The sequence below is a fragment of the Myxocyprinus asiaticus genome, chromosome 26 (assembly GCF_019703515.2).
Source record: "Myxocyprinus asiaticus isolate MX2 ecotype Aquarium Trade chromosome 26, UBuf_Myxa_2, whole genome shotgun sequence".
In the NCBI taxonomy this organism is placed as follows: domain Eukaryota; kingdom Metazoa; phylum Chordata; class Actinopteri; order Cypriniformes; family Catostomidae; genus Myxocyprinus; species Myxocyprinus asiaticus.
This window is the reverse complement of record NC_059369.1, coordinates 23,221,811-23,241,168: the sequence shown is the minus strand read 5'-3', so window position 1 is coordinate 23,241,168 and position 19,358 is coordinate 23,221,811. Positions and strand designations below refer to the sequence as shown.

At 39.6% G+C, this 19,358-nt stretch overlaps 1 protein-coding gene across 3 annotated transcripts in view; it reads right to left on the bottom strand.

The window, feature by feature from the left end:
• Positions 1 to 19,358, bottom strand: part of LOC127417234 (E3 SUMO-protein ligase PIAS1-like) — a 38,468-nt gene that overhangs the window by 15,925 nt on the left and 3,185 nt on the right. The window contains exon 2 of one of the 3 annotated variants that reach the window (XM_051657098.1): positions 4,206 to 4,364. The exons of 1 other annotated variant lie outside the window; for it this stretch is intronic. The gene's annotated coding sequence lies outside the window, so the exon portion shown is untranslated. Of the gene's footprint in view, positions 1 to 3,863; positions 3,883 to 4,205; positions 4,365 to 19,358 lie in introns of those variants that run through there. One more of the 3 variants, XM_051657099.1, reaches the window with a different exon arrangement.

Here is a 19,358-nt window from a genome sequence, read left to right as displayed (position 1 = left end):
CTTGCCAAAACTATACTTTGCTAGTATTAAATCTGTGGAGTGGTTAAAAAATTGTATGTAAATTTCTGACTTCAACTGTAGATATGCACGCGGTTCAAAGTAACTTGGAACCAAATAATAAATCACATCTTTTAAATTTGCTGCCTGGCATTAAAGCAGTCATGGAAGTGAACTCTGTTTTATTTGCATATTGCATGGGAATTGAAGATCAGATTTTTTTCCGTTTGGTGGAGACACATTAATGTGGCAAAATGTAAATGGAATGAGCTTATTCAATCGGATAGTAATTCGATCAGTAAAAACACATGAAGTGACCAAGTGTAACTACCACCTAGGGTTAAATTTCAAACATTGCTCTTAAAAAGCTAAATTATTAAGCCTCAGATTTAGGAAATGACTAAAGACTAAAGCGTTCATCACACGTTTTTATTGAAAAAAAAAAAAACAAGCAGATTTTGCAACCTATTTCTAGACATTATAACAACTGGCAGACAAAGATCACAGTAACATTTACTTTTTTCTTAAACGTCAGTAAACCTTAGTCAAATTATTGTAGTGTGAATGTGCTTGTCTTTTAATGTAGTTCATTTCTATGATTCACACGCCGTATACACAATATAGGCTGGCTAGGACTAAATTAGCCTCAGGCTTAGTCTTAGACAAGCATTCATTATAAGCCAGATATATTATAAGCTGAGGATTGTTAGGCAATGTTATCATGCTGGCCACAAGGCATTAGTCAGTGAAAATACAATTAGGTTATTGCCAAATAAAGATCATATCAAATTTTGGAGGGAGAAATTTATTTTCTTTAGATTGTTTGAGCTTGGAAATTTGTATTATGTTGGAGACTGCCTAATTGTGTTGTTTACAATGCAAAACTATAATTTAAGATGGCCCTCATAAACACTAAGTTTGTTTTGGACTTGAGTTTGAACGTGTGTGCGGACATTCACACCTAGATGTGGGGATCAAAGCCACTTCTCATAGTGAGCAGAATTGCAGACTTTACCTCGCCTGGGATGTCGTTCTTGGATATTCTGAGACTAAAAAGGCATATGCTGATGGTAGCCAGCATTTGGATTCTATTAAAATCTATGGGCAGGCAGAGAGGTGAACCGGGTGAGATAGTGGGGGAGGGGTAATATAAAGCCTGAGCCTGGGCCAGTGAGCTTTCATAACAAAAGCAGTGAAGCACAGCTCCAGGGAAAACAAGAGAACCGCAGCACAGAGAGGCTCATATTTCTCAAACTCTGAGGGACCAGAGTCCCTTCCTCAGTTTACTGCCAAGTGCCAACTGGAATGTTCATACAAATACAGACACAAACACTCCTTATTAATTCTCCCTCAACACAAATAAACAGATTCACTGCTGTTGCAGACAAATAATGAGATCTTCACTCACATCCCATCATAGTGAGAAATAGCCTCCAATGTAAACCAAGAGGAGACATGTGGAGGCCCAGAAATTTGGTGGTTTAAGAAGAACCCATAACCAGGCCCACACAGAATCTGTGCAGATTTCTGCAGAATTGGATCAACCACCAAGTTTTACAAACCCTTGCATATCTCTTGTGTGTTTGCTTATTATGCTAACTAATTTAATTATGCTTTCAGCTATAAATAAACAAATATTCCTTAGTAGGACAGGACTGAGTAAAAATATCGATTTTCCTATGCAACGCAATCTTAATTTTAACAATCTCAATAGTTATTCTTAAATCCCAACTAAGATCGATCTTTTACTCTTTGTACAACCCTCTACTACAATGAGAGGAAATCGCTCGCATTTGCAACTACATTTCAAGCTATACAACTAAGAATGTACAGACTATCATTTGAAAGCAGTGGCAGCATTTGTTCGACACTTGAGGGGATTTTCCACTACACGGTATAACTCGACTCGACTCTTTTTAGGGGTTTTCCACTGTGGATAGTACCTGGTACTTTTTTTAGTACCACCTCGGTCGAGGTTCCAAGCGAGCCGAACCGATACTAAATGTGACGTCAAAACCCTGCAGATCACTGACTGGTCAGAGAGAATCGTCACTACCAGCGTCACTGGATTTGCGACACAGGACATCAACCCGCTAGTTTTAAAGTTAGCAACAGCAATAGCAGTATCATTTGTTCAAGCGACTTTCAAATTGTAAAAAGAAATGGCTGTGTGCAAAACCATGCCGTGGTCAATAAACGAGGTGCAGTCTCGTTAGCGACGAACGAAACGACGCGAAACGAAAAAGTATTTCAGGAAGTGTCTCAGCTGTTGGCCGCACACGGCTACAACCAGACCTACCAACAGTGTAGGAAAAAGTTAAAAAAAAAAATAAATAAATTTAAAAGTGACTACAGAACCATCAAGGACCACAACAGCCGGAGTGGTTCAAACAGAAGAAAGTGGAAGTGGTTCGACCAAATGGACGCTATCTATGGCAATAGACCGGCGAGCAATGGGAGGGAGAGTGCCCTGGACTCGGCGTTGTTGGAGTCCACAATGGAGGATGGTACGTTTTGTTACGTTAACTATATTCTACTTGAGAGCTTCACTTTATTTAGTTGACCAGCTACTGGAAAGCTTGCTTCTAAAACAACCAGGCCAATTTAACTGTTACACTTGTGTAAAATCACCATGCAACAACTGCTTTATGCAGCATAATGAGCTAATAGCTAACAGCTAGTGGTCATGTTATTGTTTATGGTCAGTAATGTTTGTGTCACATTTAAGATGATGTCACGGCAGTAGAGGTGGCGCAACTATGACGATCAGCCTATAATCCCACCCACGTTGAGGCTGCACTAAACTGCAGTGGAAAAGCAAGCTCAGAAATGTAAAGCAAGCAGAGTCGAGTCGAACCGTAACGTGCAGTGGAAAAGTGCCATTGGTGGCACCAGCACCTCAATTGGTAGCACCGGTGGGGGGAGGGGGTCTGTGGCCCACAAAATGAAAAAGGTAATTACAGAAACTAATAATAAAAGTGATATATTTATTATATTACAAAAATAAGTGTAATCACCAAAAATATTGCATATTTTACCCCACTGAAATGCTCATTCATTTTTAAGGCATTCATTTTGTGTTGGTATGCAGATGTAAATTTACTGGTGTCAACAACAGGAAGGTTTTCTATAACATCTAAAAGAGGTAAAAAAAGTTAACACCTAATTTATTTAGGGTTAAATAATTCTGTCAGTACAACTCAATTTGGACTCCTTTCATCAGGCTCGTTAATTCAAGTTCAGTAATCTCTTAGAAATATGACGGCAAACAAAACCAGTCATATTTTCCTAAGTTTTTATTAAAAACGTATATCTTTTGAATGCATTGTCAGCTTTATAAGAAAACTGGTGTGCATAATTGATATCACGTCCTGAAGGTACCTAAGCAGTTTGGAGACAGCGTCACCTATAGTTAAAAAGATAACTAACTGTTCTGTGTGCTGAATCTGATCTTGGCATGTCTCTTTGCAATCAGTCAGCAAAGTCAACTGAGTGACACAGTGTATAGTTCAGAAGGCCATGTGTTCGATTTCCACCTAGGCAAGTCATCTGGATTGATTTCTGTTGTACTGGAGCTCTTTGTATTGTGCTTACTGAATGGCTGCAGGGCTAATCAAATTTTGACTTTCCTCTTTGTTGAAAAGTTAAATCAATATGAAACTGATCATGGTAACCATTGTGTTTGGCTGTGCTTACTGTCAGCTTGGTATGTCCCTTCGGTGGCTGTCAACCAGGTGGCAGCATGATGCAGTGGATTGTGCACAAAGATATAATATGTAAAGGTATAGGTTCGAACCCTGCTTAGGATGACTGGCAAACCAGTTTGCACTAAGAAACCAAAAATCAAAAACTTAATAACTACAGACCTGTCGCCCTGACCTCTGTGGTCATGAAATCATTTGAGAGACTGGTTTTGGCCCACCTGAAGAACATCACTGGACCCTTTCTAGATCCCCTTCAATTTGCTTATCGACAAACAGGTCTGTGGATGATGCAGTCAACATAGGATTGCATCATATCCTGCAACATCTGAACAGATCAGGGACATATGCAAGGATCCTTTTTGTGGACTTCAGTTCAGCTTTCAACACCATCCCAGGTATTCTCCGGACTAATTTACACCAACTCTCTGTTCCCACATCTATCTGTCAGTGGATTACCAGCTTTTTGACGGACAGGCAGCAGCTTGTGAGACAGGGGAAACTCACTTCTAGCACCTGTACAATCAGCACTGGTGCCCCCAGGGATGTGTGCTCTCCCCACTGCTCTTCTCCCTCTACACCAACGACTGCATTGCCAAGGACCCCTCTGTCAAGCTCCTGCAGATGACACCACTGTCATCGGCCTCATCCGAGATGATGATGAGTCTGCATACAGTAGGGAGGTTAAACAGCTGGCTGTCTGGTGCAGTCAAAACAACCTTGAGCTGAACACACTCAAAATGGTGGAGATCATTGTGGACTTTAGGAGAAACACCCCAACACTGACCCCCCTCACCATTCTAAACAGCACTGTGGCAGCAGTGGAGTCATTCAGGTTCCTGGGCACTACCATCTCACAGGACCTGAAGTGGGAGACCCACATTGACTCCATTGTGAAAAAGGCTCAGCAGAGGTTGTACTTTCCTTCGCCAGCTGAGGAAATTCAACTTGCCACAGGTGCTGCTAATACAGTTTTACTCAGCAGTCATTAAGTCTGTCCTCTGCACTTCAATAACTGTCTGGTTTGGTTCAGCTACGAAATCAGACATCAGAAGACAACAAAGGACAGTTCAGAATGCTGAGAGGATTATTGGTTGCCCCCTTCCCCCCCCTTCAAGAACTATACACTTCCAGAGTGAGGAAAAAGGCTGGAAAAATCAATCTGGACCCCACTCACTCTGCCCACTATCTTTTGGAACTGTTGCCTTCTGGCCGACGCTTCAGAGCTCTGAGCACCACAACTGTCAGGCACAGGAACAGTTTTTTCCCTCAGGCTATCCATCTCATGAACAGTTAAATTGAGCAATAGCTATGTGCAATACACAGTTTAGTCTTATATTTATCCAACACATCCAACCTCTTCTGCCATTACATTCCTCTGGAGAAAAAAAAAAAAAAACATTTGCAGTGTACATAACAGATTTGTATTTGCACTGTACATAACAGATTGTATTAGATTTGCACTACCCATGTGTATGTGTGTGTGTGTCTGTACGTATGTGTATAATTCGTTTTATTATTATTATCTATGTTATAGGTTATTATTATTATTATTATATATTAGTTTTTTATTATTATCTATGTCTTGCTGCTGTTTTTGTATTGTTGTACGCTGGAAGCTCCTATCACCAAGACAAATTCCTTGTATGTGTAAGCATACATGGCAATAAAGCTGATTCTGATTTGCAATACAATACATAGCCACTTTGTGGGACCTATGGGTCCTGTAGGCCATTTAGGTGCTTGGCCCCGTAATTGGTGCTCACAGCTATTTTACTATTTTGCATTTGCCCTTTTGAAAATGTATATATATATATATATATATATATATATATATATATATATATATATATATATATACACACACATACATACACACATACACCAATCAACCACAACATTAAAACCACCTGCCTAATATTGTGTAGGTCCACCTCGTGCCGCCAATGCAGTGCCAACCTGCATCACAGAATAGCATTCTGAGATGCTATTCTTCTCACCACAATTGAACAGAGCTGTTATCCGAGTTACCATAGACTTTGTCATCTCGAACCAGTCTGGCCATTCTCTGTTGACCTCTCTCATCAACAAGGCGTTTCTGGCCAAATTTCCGAGATCATCCGAATAAGACCTTGCGTTACACGAGGTGAGGAGTAAAGGAAGATTTTCTTGGAAAAACCACAGCATTTTCTTGTTCCCAGACTTCGCGAATTTGACAAGAGAGAAACGTGATCGATTCAAGGAATGCAAGAAACTTTTACATCAATGGAAGGTCGCTTTTGCATTGATATTTCCGGCCAAATTGAGAATAGATGCTAAGGATAGCCGTAAAACATTCACATGCCCACAGCAAGCGATGTCCTTCATAAAGTCAATGGAGTAAGTCATCTTGTGGTATTCACGTTGCAGCCGAGTGGACCGGCTCACTGAATATTCACTTGACTGTCTGAGGAATCTAAGCGCTTTTTTTTGTGCTGGTTCCGCCTAGCGGCCGGAGTTTATTTTGTAGAGTAACACATCCTCAGGACAGTTTTATGGATGAGTCTACAAGCTCTTTTTACTTATTCCTCCTATTGGCTGGAGTTTGGTTTGTGGAGTATTTCTTGCAAGACATTGGAGTGATTAAGTCATTTGTTGCACTCATGTTGCAGCTGAGTGGACCGGTTCAATGAACATCCGCTTGACTGTTTGGGGAATCTGCGGGCTCTTCTTGTGTTGGTTCTGCCTAGCGGCTGGAGTTTATTTTGTAAAGTAACACAACTTCAGGACAGTTTTATGGATGAATCTACACACTCTTTGTGTTTATTCTGCCTACTGGCTGGAATTTGTTTTATAGATTATCTTTTGCTATGTAATTCTGCCTAGAATGCAATTTGTATAGAAACACTGGACTTGAGCAATCCGATGGCAAAGTTGTCGCGGGGGTTCTCGTAGGTGTACATGGACTGTTTGAGTATGGAGGGATGGACGCCAGTTTGCGCTGTCATGTGCGGGGTTAATGCGCACATTTTTCTTTTTTCTGTTTGTTTTGTTCCGGGGGAAGTTCGGGTTTTGATTGTCGCACTAATGTTGGAATGTGGTCTGTATAATCTTATTTTTGACACACAATCTATTTTTCTTATATGTCAAAATGTCAAATGTTAATATGAGTGGATTGTCTCTCTCCACATGGAATGTGAATGGGTTGGGGCGCCCCATAAAAAGGAAGGAAGGTTATTTCTCTTCTTAAGCGCAAGAAATATGATATAGTGTTTCTCTAAGAAACGCACCTTTCTCGGCAAGAAGCTGAAACATTTGGCAATATATGGGGTCGGCATTTTTTTTTATAGTGCCGGCTCGTGTAAGAGCAGGGGAGTCATTACGCTGATTAGTAAACATCTACAATTCAAACAGATTAAAGATAAATTAGGAAGAGTCATTATTGTTTTAGCTGAAATTCAGGGATAAAGTCTTATTTTGGCTAATATTTATGCACCTATATTTTGATGGACTCAGTCCTTGATCATAGTGAAGCAAAAGTGTGCAAGCCCCCTAGAACAACATTGATGCTTCACAGGATGTGTAAAAATCTTGGTCTTACAGATATTTGGAGACTTTTGAACCCATCTGGTAGGGACTATACATTTTTTTCATCAGTCCATAAGATTAACTCTAGAATAGATTTTTTTTAATATATATATATATATATATATATATCATCTAAGTCTCTCATTTCATCTGTTCATTTCATTTTCTCAATTGGAAACATTTTAGTCTCAGATCACACCCTGGTGTGTTCTGAAGTGTTGCCTCATGAAGAAAAGAAAATCATATAGTTGCCGCTTTAATGTATCCCGTTTGCAAGATCCTGAATTCCAACAAATGCTAAAGGCTGAAATCAATGTCTATATGGAGACCAACTGGTCCTCATTATCCTCTGTGGGTGTGGTTTGGGAGGCCCTTAAGGCAGTTGTTAGGGGTGGATCATACAGTATGCCGCATTCACCAAAAAATCCAAAGCACAAGAACTCGTGGAATTGGAAGGGAATATTTTTTTTTATGATTAACATTTTTATTGATTCCTGCATCGAACACAGAAAAACAAAACATAAATACACGGAATCAACATTTAACTCCCACTACCACCCCTCCCCAACTCCACCCCGACCCTCAACAAACAACCCTATGGTCACACATGAGCATATACAAGAGAAAAAGCAAACAAAAACAAAACAAACACATAAAAATCACACACATTAACAACTACCCCTCTCTCTCCACTGTTCCATCCCGTGAACCCTCCAAGAATGACAAATATCTGCCCCATTTCCCAACAAACATATCCAAATTCCCCAGTCTTCTATATGACCCTTCTTCGAAAGCCACCATCCTCCCCATCTCCGAGCACCACTTCTGAAATGGGGGCACTCCAGCCGACTTCCAACCCCTTAAAATCACTTGTCTGGCGATCATAACACTGGTTAGGACCCAATTTTTTATATGTTTATTCCCTATATTAATGACCGTCCCATCACCTAAAATAAAGAGTCTGGGGAAAAATGAAATTTGAGTGCCCAAAACGTCACATATAAAACTCTGAATCTTCAACCAAAATTCTTGGATTTTAACACACCCCCAAAAAAATGGGTTGTGTCTCCATCTTCTGATTGGCATTGCCAGGAGCTGGGTGCGTCTTTAAGACCAAGCCTATACAATCTAAAGGGGGTCCAACAGAATATTGGAAGGGAATATTAAAAGTGCCGAGGCAGAGTTGAAGCAGCAAATGTCATCTAATGGCCTCAGAGAATTGACCCGAATGTTAATATGAATATTTTAGAGAATTGACCCGAATGTTGAAATACAGATATAATACTATTTTGTTGACAGTCATACTTTGAGTCAGGGGAGTCTTTTTCTACCATTCCCTCAGTGAAATCTGCTGGTGGTGAAATATTTACCTTGGCCACTGATATTAATAATGCTTTTAAAGAATTCTATCTTGATCTTTATAGTTCCACATCTTCGTCTAATGAAGCGGATACTAGAAACTTTGTGGAACCATTAGAATTTCCTAAACTGTTGGCTGAGCAAAAAAATTATCGATTCGGAGATAACCTTGGAGGAGCTTGGCGAGGTAATTATGGCCTTGCCTCTAGGCAAGGCTCCGGGGCCAGATGGCTGAATTTTTTTAGATCTTATGCTACAGAACTGGCTCCACTTTTGCTAGAAGTTTATACAGAATCATTAAAGAATGGAAAGCGTCCACCAACCATGACACAATTTACGTCCAATTTCCCTGAACCAGCTAGACGTTAAAATATTGTCAAAAATTTTGGCTAACCGATAACATAAAGTTATGACTTCTCTTATACATATAGATCAGGTGGGGTTTATTCGGGGCTGTAGCTCTTCTCATAACATTAGTCGTTTCATCAATATCATGTGGTCAGTGCCGAAAAGGCGTTTGATATGGTAGAATGGGATTATCCTTTTAAGATTTTGGAAATGGATGGGTTCGGGAATCCTTTTATTGGATGGACTGAGTTACTTTATAGACACCCTGTAGCAGCGGTACAAACAAATGGATTAATTTCAGATTATTTTACTCTGGATAGGGGCACTCGGCAGGGCTGCCCTCTTTCCCCTTTATTGTTCTGTCTTGCCCTGGAACCATTAGCAGCCGCGATAAGAAAGGAGGATGATTTTCCAGGGGTGATGGCGGGAGGTGTGGCACATAAGCTTTTGCTTTGCGCAGTTGATATTTTATTATTCATCTCCGACCCCTCTAGATCTATGCCTTGCCTCCACAGAATTATTAATTACTTTTCTTTCTTTTTTTTTTATTTTCTCCCCTTTTCTCCCCAATTTGGTATGCCCAATTCCCAATGTGCTTTTAAGTCCTCGTGGTGGCGTAGTGACTCACCTCAATCGGGATGGCGGAGGACGAATCTCAGTTGCCTCCACATCTGAGACCGTCAATCCGCGCATCTTATCACGTGGCTTGTTCAGCGTGTTACCGCGGAGACGTAGCACATGTGGAGGCTTCACGCTATTCTCCGCGGCATCCGCGCACAACTTAGCACACGCCCCACCTATAGCGAGAACCACATAGCAACCACGAGGAGGTTACCCCATGTGACTCTACCCTCTCTAGCAACCGGGCCAATTTGGTTCCTTAGGAGACCTGGCTGGAGTCACTCAGCACACCTGTTTTGCTTAAGATAGGAGAGGATTTTTCTTATGCTTAATTACATGGTTACATCCCGATGTGTTCCAAGAAATAATTTTTGTGAATCCCATAATATATCTCTTGGTTATAAATTATTGTTCATATAAAGAGTAGTCTATATACATTTTAAACAGTGTGTTGTCTCCATCAATATAGCTATGCTTGTTGTATACAGTTGTAAAGTCTAAACCAAAACCATCAATATGCACCCAGTAAGTAAGGTGAGATAACACAAACGGAATATAAAAAAAAAAGAAAAAGAAACAAATCCCAACCCCCCCACAACCCAACCTACACGAGAAGGCTGTATCCCTGTACCATTATGCTCCCGATATGATGACCCTCTCATTATTACCCGGTAATCTATTACCCTGTGGAAACCTCCCGATTATCAAACATATAACAGTGAACCTAAAACACCTTAACTAAAATAAGTAACGAATATTGAAAAGGTATATCTAATTCAGAGCATTTAAACAGTTGGTATTAAGACCCATTAACAGTCTAGTGGCAGATAGAGAAGAGAGAGAGAAAATGAAAAAAAAAATATTTGACAAGGTAGTACCTCTGAGATATATTCTGTCCAAAATTCCTGTACACAGTTTTTGTCATGAACATTCCCCTAGTTAGTAACAGTAAAAATTACGTGTCTCCTTTATGTAGAAATCTCTGAGACTGACAGGTCTGGTCATTTTAGTACTAATGCAGTCTCACTTTTCCTTCTGAGCAAGCACCTGTTTCTCATAAAAGACATTTGCTTCGTCCGGGGTCTTGAAGATGAGGTTCTCTCCCTTAAACATAACTTTGAGGCGTGCGGGGTACAGCAGACGAAACCGAATGCCCTCCTGATACAGAGCTCGTTTCACTGGGTTAAACGTGGCGCGTTTTTTAGCAAGGGCGGTGCTCAGATCGGGATAGACCCTCAGCGTATTCCCCTTGAACTTCACCTCATGCTGTCTGGCCCATCTCAAGGCAAGCTCCCGGTCACGATAACGGTGAAAACACAGCACAAAGGCTCACGCAGGCTTACTCGCTATAGGTTTGGGTCCAAGAGAGCGGTGCGCTCTGTCCAGCGGTGGTAGGCTTGTGAATACCTCAGCCATTGCTTCAGCCATCAGCTCTGAAACGAATACGGTGGGGTCTTTGCCATCCGCGCTCCCCTCAGGTACATTCAGTATGTGCAGATTAGATCTGTGCAATCTATTCTCCAGATCATCTAGACGTTCCAATAACAAACTGTTTTGAGCTTTAAGGGAGCTGATTTTAGATTCATCCGCAATGAGACGCTCAAAGTTTTCACCTGCTATGGTTTCTGATGATGTCAGTCGACTCTGAAAAGAGTTTACCATGTCACATACAGCATCCACCGAGGTTTGAAGTGGTTTTGCAGAATTTAATATCAGGGCAGCCATGTCCACCTTGAGAATTTCACGTTGTTTAAATAGTTCAGAAATAAGTTGCATCATAGACAGAGAATCGTCCAAGTTTCCCTCCACATCTTGATTTTCATCTTGAGAAGCAGCAGCTGCCATGCTCGCTAGTTTGCTAGCTATGCTAGCCTTTTTCGACTGCGAGGCAGCACTTTTCTGTTTAGGGTTACTCATTGTGCACAGAATAGTTGTTTAATTGAGTTTAAAATGTCTGTTAAAGTGAAATTCACTGCAAAAGGTGTATATATACAGGTGCATCTCAATAAATTAGAATGCCCTGGAAAAGTTCATTTATTTCAGTAATTCAACTCAAATTGTGAAACTCGTTTATTAAATAAATTCAATGCACACAGACTGAAGTAGTTTAAGTCTTTGGTTCTTTTAATTTGGATGATTTTGGCTCACATTTAACAAAAACCCACCAATTCACTATCTCAAAAAATTAGAATATGGTGACATGCCAATCAGCTAATCAACTCAAAACACCTGCAAAGGTTTCCTGAGCCTTCAAAATGGTCTCTCAGTTTGGTTCACTAGGCTACACAATCATGGGGAAGACTGCTGATCTGACAGTTGTCCAGAAGACAATCATTGACACTCTTCACAAGGAGGGTAAGCCACAAACATTCATTGCCAAAGAAGCTGGCTGTTCACAGAGTGCTGTATCCAAGCATGTTAACAGAAAGTTGATTGGAAGGAAAAAGTGTGGAAGAAAAAGATGCACAACCAACCGAGAGAACCACAGCCTTATGAGGATTGTCAAGCAAAATCGATTCAAGAATTTGGGTGAACTTCACAAGGAATGGACTGAGGCTGGGGTCAAGGCATCAAGAGCCACCACACACAGACGTGTCAAGGAATTTGGCTACAGTTGTCGTATTCCTCTTGTTAAGCCACTCCTGAACCACAGACAACGTCAGAGGCGTCTTACCTGGGCTAAGGAGAAGAAGAACTGGACTGTTGCCCAGTATTCCAAAGTCCTCTTTTCAGATGAGAGCAAGTTTTGTATTTCATTTGGAAACCAAGGTCCTAGAGTCTGGAGGAAGGGTGGAGAAGCTCATAGCCCAAGTTGCTTGAAGTCCAGTGTTAAGTTTCCACAGTCTGTGATGATTTGGGGTGCAATGTCATCTGCTGGTGTTGGTCCATTGTGTTTTTTGAAAACCAAAGTCACTGCACCTGTTTACCAAGAAATTTTGGAGCACGTCATGCTTCCTTCTGCTGACCAGCTTTTTAAAGATGCTGATTTCATTTTCCAGCAGGATTTGGCACCTGCCCACACTGCCAAAAGCACCAAAAGTTGGTTAAATACCATGGTGTTGGTGTGCTTGACTGGCCAGCAAACTCACCAGACCTGAACCCCATAGAGAGTCTATGGGGTATTGTCAAGAGGAAAATGAGAAACAAGAGACCAAAAAATGCAGATGAGCTGAAGGCCACTGTCAAAGAAACCTGGGCTTCCATACCACCTCAGCAGTGCCACAAACTGATCACCTCCATGCCACGCCGAATTGAGGCAGTAATTAAAGCAAAAGGAGCCCCTGCCAAGTATTGAGTACATATACAGTAAATGAACATACTTTCCAGAAGGCCAACAATTCACTAAAAATGTTTTTTTTATTGGTCTTATGATGTATTCTAATTTTTTGAGATAGTGAATTGGTGGGTTTTTGTTAAATGTGAGCCAAAATCATCACAATTAAAAGAACCAAAGACTTAAACTAATTCAGTCTGTGTGCATTGAATTTATTTAATACACGAGTTTCACAATTTGAGTTGAATTACTGAAATAAATGACCTTTTCCATGACATTCTAATTTATTGAGATGCACCTGTATATATGAAAGGAAATAATCAGGAGACCGTCTGTTCTGCTGCGTTCTCCTACATCGCCACACCGGAAGTCCACAATGAGTTTTTGATGATGTGCATATTTGGTAACACTTTTGTAACCATAATTAGTGTTTCTGTAATGCTGTGGAAATAATGCCAATCTTGGGTACTGTATGTATTATTCTTGTTCAATAAAAAATATTGCTAAAAAAATAAACTCTTATTTAGCACTATATTTACTCAATTTAAAAAAAAAAACTAAAAAATATTGTTTTTTAAATGGTAGATAGCAGTTTCTTCTGATTTCTGTTTAGTCATCAAATTTTCATAATTTATTTGTACATGAAGAAATAGTTAATATATTAGGAAGAAGGAAATAACAGCACACACAGTAGTCCAGCAACCATGGATGACATGTCCACGTTAGCAATCGCAGTTACTCAACAAATATTGAATCAAACCAATTGTACATAAGTGCATAGTAAATAAGACATACTTATAGCACACGTGAAGCGCATTTACCTTGGGCTGCATCCGAAAATGTAGGCAGCTGACTTGTTACCTTGCTGCCTAATCAGTTAATGGCTTAACTGACATCTGTTTTGAATGAATGTAACTCTTAAGGAAACTGGTTTCCGAACAGTTTGAAAAGCACCTTATTTTCATCATACCTCCGTATACAGCATTTTCCTGGCTTCGGACGCAGCCTTGAAGTTGCACTCATGCGCTCATGCAGATCCAGTGCGAGCAACAATCTCCTGACAGTTTGAATGGCCTGGATCGCCAACTTGAATTGTCACAGACGGGCCGTCATGATTTGTGAATGAGAGGAACTTTAGATCCTGATCTTTTTGATTCTGGCTGACAGAATATGCACTTCAGAGGAAGATATTAGGTGAGCTCTCGACGAGAAGAAAATGCTGGACTTTCGTGAGGTTCGTGTATGACATCTTTTTAAACTAGATATCTGCGTATTTGCAGATGGTATATAATAGAAGTTTTATTGATCTTTGCCTTTTATCATTAGAAAAGTTACAAGGAACTGTTGAGGAGAGACTGTTGGAATACGTGCTTTCAGAGGAAGATTCATGAGCACTCCACAGGACGCTGGATCTGCTGAAGTTGTGTGAGGTTGGTTTATTACATCTGTTTAAAAAAGATATGCGCATATTTGCAGACGGTTTATGATATTTGTTTTATTGATATTTGCCTTTTTATCACTAGACAAGACAGTTAAAAGTTACAGGGAACTGTTGAGGAGAGACTGTAAGAATATGTGCTTCAGAGGAAGATTTATGAGCGCTCCATAGGACGCTGGATCTGCTGAAGTTGTGTGAGGTTGTTTTATTAAATCTGTTTAAATGAGTAAAACCTGTAAAAGTTACAGGGAACTGTTGATGAGAGAGAAGCATAATGACAGAGGCGAGCCCTTTAACATTGTGAGCTCAAACGCCTCTGCAACGGGACTGATATGCCACGGATTTGATATGCGGACCGGTGTTGCACACCGGTATACTGTTGTAGTAGCACGATGGCACGTAACAACAAAACAAACCGTGACTGGTCATTTATATATCTCAGACGCTTCACATGCAAGCAGGCGATTTTCGGCACCCTCAAGAAAAATAAATAAATAAAAAATATCGACCAAACTGGAACATTTATCGGCTAATGCCGATAATTAAAAAAGTCAGAATATCGGCCGATTTATCGGCCTCAGCGACATATCGGTTGACCATTAGTATGTAATGCTGAATATAATGTATAATAATGCTAAGGGTCTTGATATTGCCACATGTAATGATTTCGCTAGTAAATTTATACTATGGGTACTGGATAAGCACACTTAGAATAGTTTAGAAAACATGTAATCAGTGAAAATACTATTTTAAAAACTATAATATTAAAATTAAATGCATGCAAACAGTAACAGTGTACAAGCATATGTACTGTAACATAATTATGTATTTTTCAGCAGGGTAGAATTATTAATATTTCTATTCTCGTGTCACTATTGCTCTGTGCTTGGCTGATTTTTTGTCCCACTCCATGCACTATGGATTATTTTACTCTTTAATGATGAGCACGTTTTGTTAAGTTTTACACGTAAAGGAACTGTTTCGCATATGACCTGAAAGTAATAATAATAATAAATCCAAACGTAACTTCATGATTCAGGTTTTGTTCAAAGTTTTGTGAGAGTATAGAATCGTGAATTCTGTAATGTAAATCAAACCAAATCCTTACGCCCTGAAAAACTATATTTTAATAAAATACAGGAAATTAAATTGAAATTTTTTATCCGCTTAACAAATTAATCATAGAAATAATCGAAGATTAATCAATTATCAAAATAATCGTTAGTTGCAGCCCTAACAAATATCAATAAAACTTGCAAATATGCAGATTTCTCATTTAAACAGATGTAATTCATAAACCTCACGAAAATCCAGCGTTTTCTTACCGTCGAGCGCTCATCTAATATCTTCCTCTGAAGTGCATATTCTGTCAGCCAGAATCAAAACTTCAGATTCAGGATCAAAAATTCCTCTGATTCTCAAATCATGATGGTCACTCCGTGATAATCCAAGCAGGTGATCCAGGCCAGTTAAGCTGTCAGGAGATTGCTGCTTGCGCTGGATCCGCACGAGCATGTGAGTGATACTTCAAAGTAAAAGTGCTTCACGTGTGCTATAAGTAAATGTTTTATTCACTATGCACTGTATGTATAATTGGTTTGTGTATTTTGAGAAAATGTGATTGCTAACATGGACATGCCATCCATGGTTGCTGTATTACTGTGTGTGCTGTTATTTCCATCTTCCTAATATAATAACAATTTCTTCATGTGCAAATAAATTACTAAAATTTGATGACTAAACAGAAATCAGAAGAAACTGCTATCTACACCATTTTTTACAAACACTAAAGTTTTGAGAAATGTAGTAAATATAGTGCTAAATAAGAGTTTACACATTTTTTATAGTAATTTTATGTTTGTTATTTACTATATTAAATTGTGTGATATATCGGCATTGTATCAGCCACCCTGCTCTCTGGATATCAAAATTGGGCATTAAAAAACCCATATCGGTCGACCACTAGATGCAAATTGCGTCATCGGCACAGCACACCCCCCCAGATTTTCTTGGCCCGTGCACGCAGTCCTCAGCTGTGCGTGTCGTTGAAATGTGTGATACTGAATGTCCATTAACCTCAAATCAGGAGATTCATCTGCACAGAGGAGCAGTGCCTAATCACAACTAAATGTGTTACCTGTAATAAAAATAAAATGCAAATAAAATGTTCCTGCACAAGCTGCTTGCAGTTTTAGGTTTTAACCACAGATGTCACTAGAGAGCAAAGTTCCGTAGTAGAGATGGGTATTTTGGTCATTTTGTCTACTTGAGTACTTGGATTAATTACTCGTTGAGTACTCGAGGGGCAATGACATGTACATAACTGTATATTAGAGGTCTGCAACCCAACCCAGGCTGTTCAGTGCAGTTGTCACAAAGATTCAACAATCTGAACAAGTTCAGGCTGCATAGAGGGTACTGTTGCAGTGTTTCATATTATTCCAGATTGTTCTGCACCAAGAGGGGACTGTTGCATTGTTTCATTTTATTCCAGATTGTTCTGCACCAAGTGAAGTTTCAGCAAATAAACAATAAGTCAATGCCTTTTTTCCCCTTCTACTCTAGTGTACTAAGGGGCTGCTGTGCCTTGTTAAAACTGTGTACATTTACTGTTTCAGTACTGTTACGAATGTTGCCTATATGCTTACATAAAATACAGCCCATTGCAACAGTACTTGCAATGTACAATGTACTTAGGGATGTACAGAATCACTAATTTCACTGATGTTTAAATGAAAATTTTGAAGACGACTAGTCGACTAGTCTAAAAAGAAACGAACCTTCATAAAACAGTCCAAAAACGTGTTTATGCGACCCATTTAAAATACTTAATCTATTCCAAATCCGACGCTAAATTCCACTGAAAAGGGGCATTTATCTGTGACATGCTCACCTTGAATTATGATCATTGTACTTTAAATATAGAACATGACACGGATTCACTGAATCAACATTAGCGAATATTTAACAGGCATATTTATTAAACAATTGAATGAACAGTGCAGGACCAATAGAGCAACCCAGCCTGTTCTAAACAGAACTCACTAAGTAAAAGTTACTTAACATATTAAAACAGTCAGTACATTGTTGATAATAATTAACAGGTAGGCTAAGCCAAATCTACAAGAGAAAAAAATATGCGCTGAAAAGTTGCACATATTTAACGACGTGTTGTCGTGCATTAGCCATTGATCAAATATGACAGCTGTTCGGTAAAGAACGTCAGCCAATAACAGTTACAAGGAAAAAAAAAAAAGTAGCTATAGGATAGAAATAAAATAGGCCTGTGATGTAGCCTACAATAAACCTAATGTATTCTAAACATGACGTGCGCACAGAATAAAATATAGTTTAACCCGTTAAGCAGTCGGCACCTCATAGAAAATAGCCTTCTTAATCAGCAGATTAAAAAAAATGGCATACTTAGCCTAAAACAGTTATTTTATAGGCTACTTAAAAGCATATATTTTTTGATGAGTAAAATTAACAAGTCGACATGGTCACCTGAGGCAGCTATCCTGTGCTTGAAGAAGCCCGCACAGCGGAAACATAACGTACAAGCACGCACAGATTTAAAGAAGACTCAAATGTGAAAACATCCATAGGGACTTTCAAACATTTGGAAAGCCGATTCCCGCACCACCGAAGTGATTTCATAACTATTCTGCCGAGTTTGCTTGTCTAGCAAGAGGACATTTTCCTGCGTACCACGAGAGGGCACACGCAGCCTGAGGTGAAATGAAACTTGGTATCTGTTCCAGATATCCTATTTTTAAAATAATATTTGTATTATTAATTCTATTTAAAATATGTAACCTTAATATGACTTAAGCGCAGCCGCTGTAAAAATATAAAGCCAAACGTAAATGTGTAAAAATGTTGATCAGTTTAATGGGGGGAAATATTAACCGACTAGTAATTCCAGTGTCGACAAGCAGCATCAGAACCGTTTAGTCGACTAGTCTTGCACATCCCTACTTGCTAGGAGAAGAAATTAGATAGTAAGAGATTTCAGGTTCTTGCTTAAAATCTGACGATATCGTTCGGGCCGGGTACGGTCGGGTTTCATTTTAAGGCCCGTGCAGACCTCTACTGTATATGTAATAACATGTCTGACAAACATCTTTGGCTGTTGAATTGCGTCTCGTTCTTCCAGTGTATCGTCTATTCATTTTTATAGGCTGTTATAAAATAATCTGTTACAAAAAGCACGAAAGATTGCATAATCAAAATACAATGCATAATATTTTGTCATTATGTGAAGGTTCGCTGCCCAACTCAATGAAAGAATGTGTACAATGCGCGTCTGTCTGTTCTTCCATCAGGTTACCGTAGTAATCTTAGTAAGCACGCACCAGTTTTTTTTAGTGACTGTCTGAACCGTCTATTTTCAAATCGTGGTTGGCTTAACAGGAGACGCCATAACCATTGCGTTTTTAATATGCGTGTTAAGTTGAAGTTCATCTTGAAGACACTGCATTCTGTTCCATTTAGCTGCGCTCTGTCTAACTGTTTAAAACACTCGCCTGCTGTATATGCGCTGCTTCCACTGCCACACGCCTGGGTGTGCATGTGTGTCTCTCCAAGTGTTTGCTCCTGTGGGGAAAGTCACAATGCTCTGTATTGTTGTTGCTGTGATGACTCATAAAGCGTTCCATTCAACTCGGAGAGTTGGAATTTCCACCTTTCAACTGGCGAAAGTGCAATGGAAGGACACTTTATGTCGGACTTCTAACTTGGAAACTCGTGCAGAAATCTACAACTCTCATTTCGTCGAGATGCAGGTGCGTGTTCTGTCATGCAAACTTGTCGGCACCCGGGGCAGGGAGGTTTATAGTCAGTAACAAACATTCACTTTTATTAAAGAATATCCATTAATGAGTCAAAGTTCTTACATTAAATGACAATAAAATGTGTTTAGCAAATGTTTTCCAGAGACAGGTGTTCAAAACACTGTTAATTACACTCTCTTTTTATTATCGTAACGATAGCATTGCAGCGTCGTATATCACTTTGGTTGCTATGAGACGTCGCTGACAATCAACGCACCACT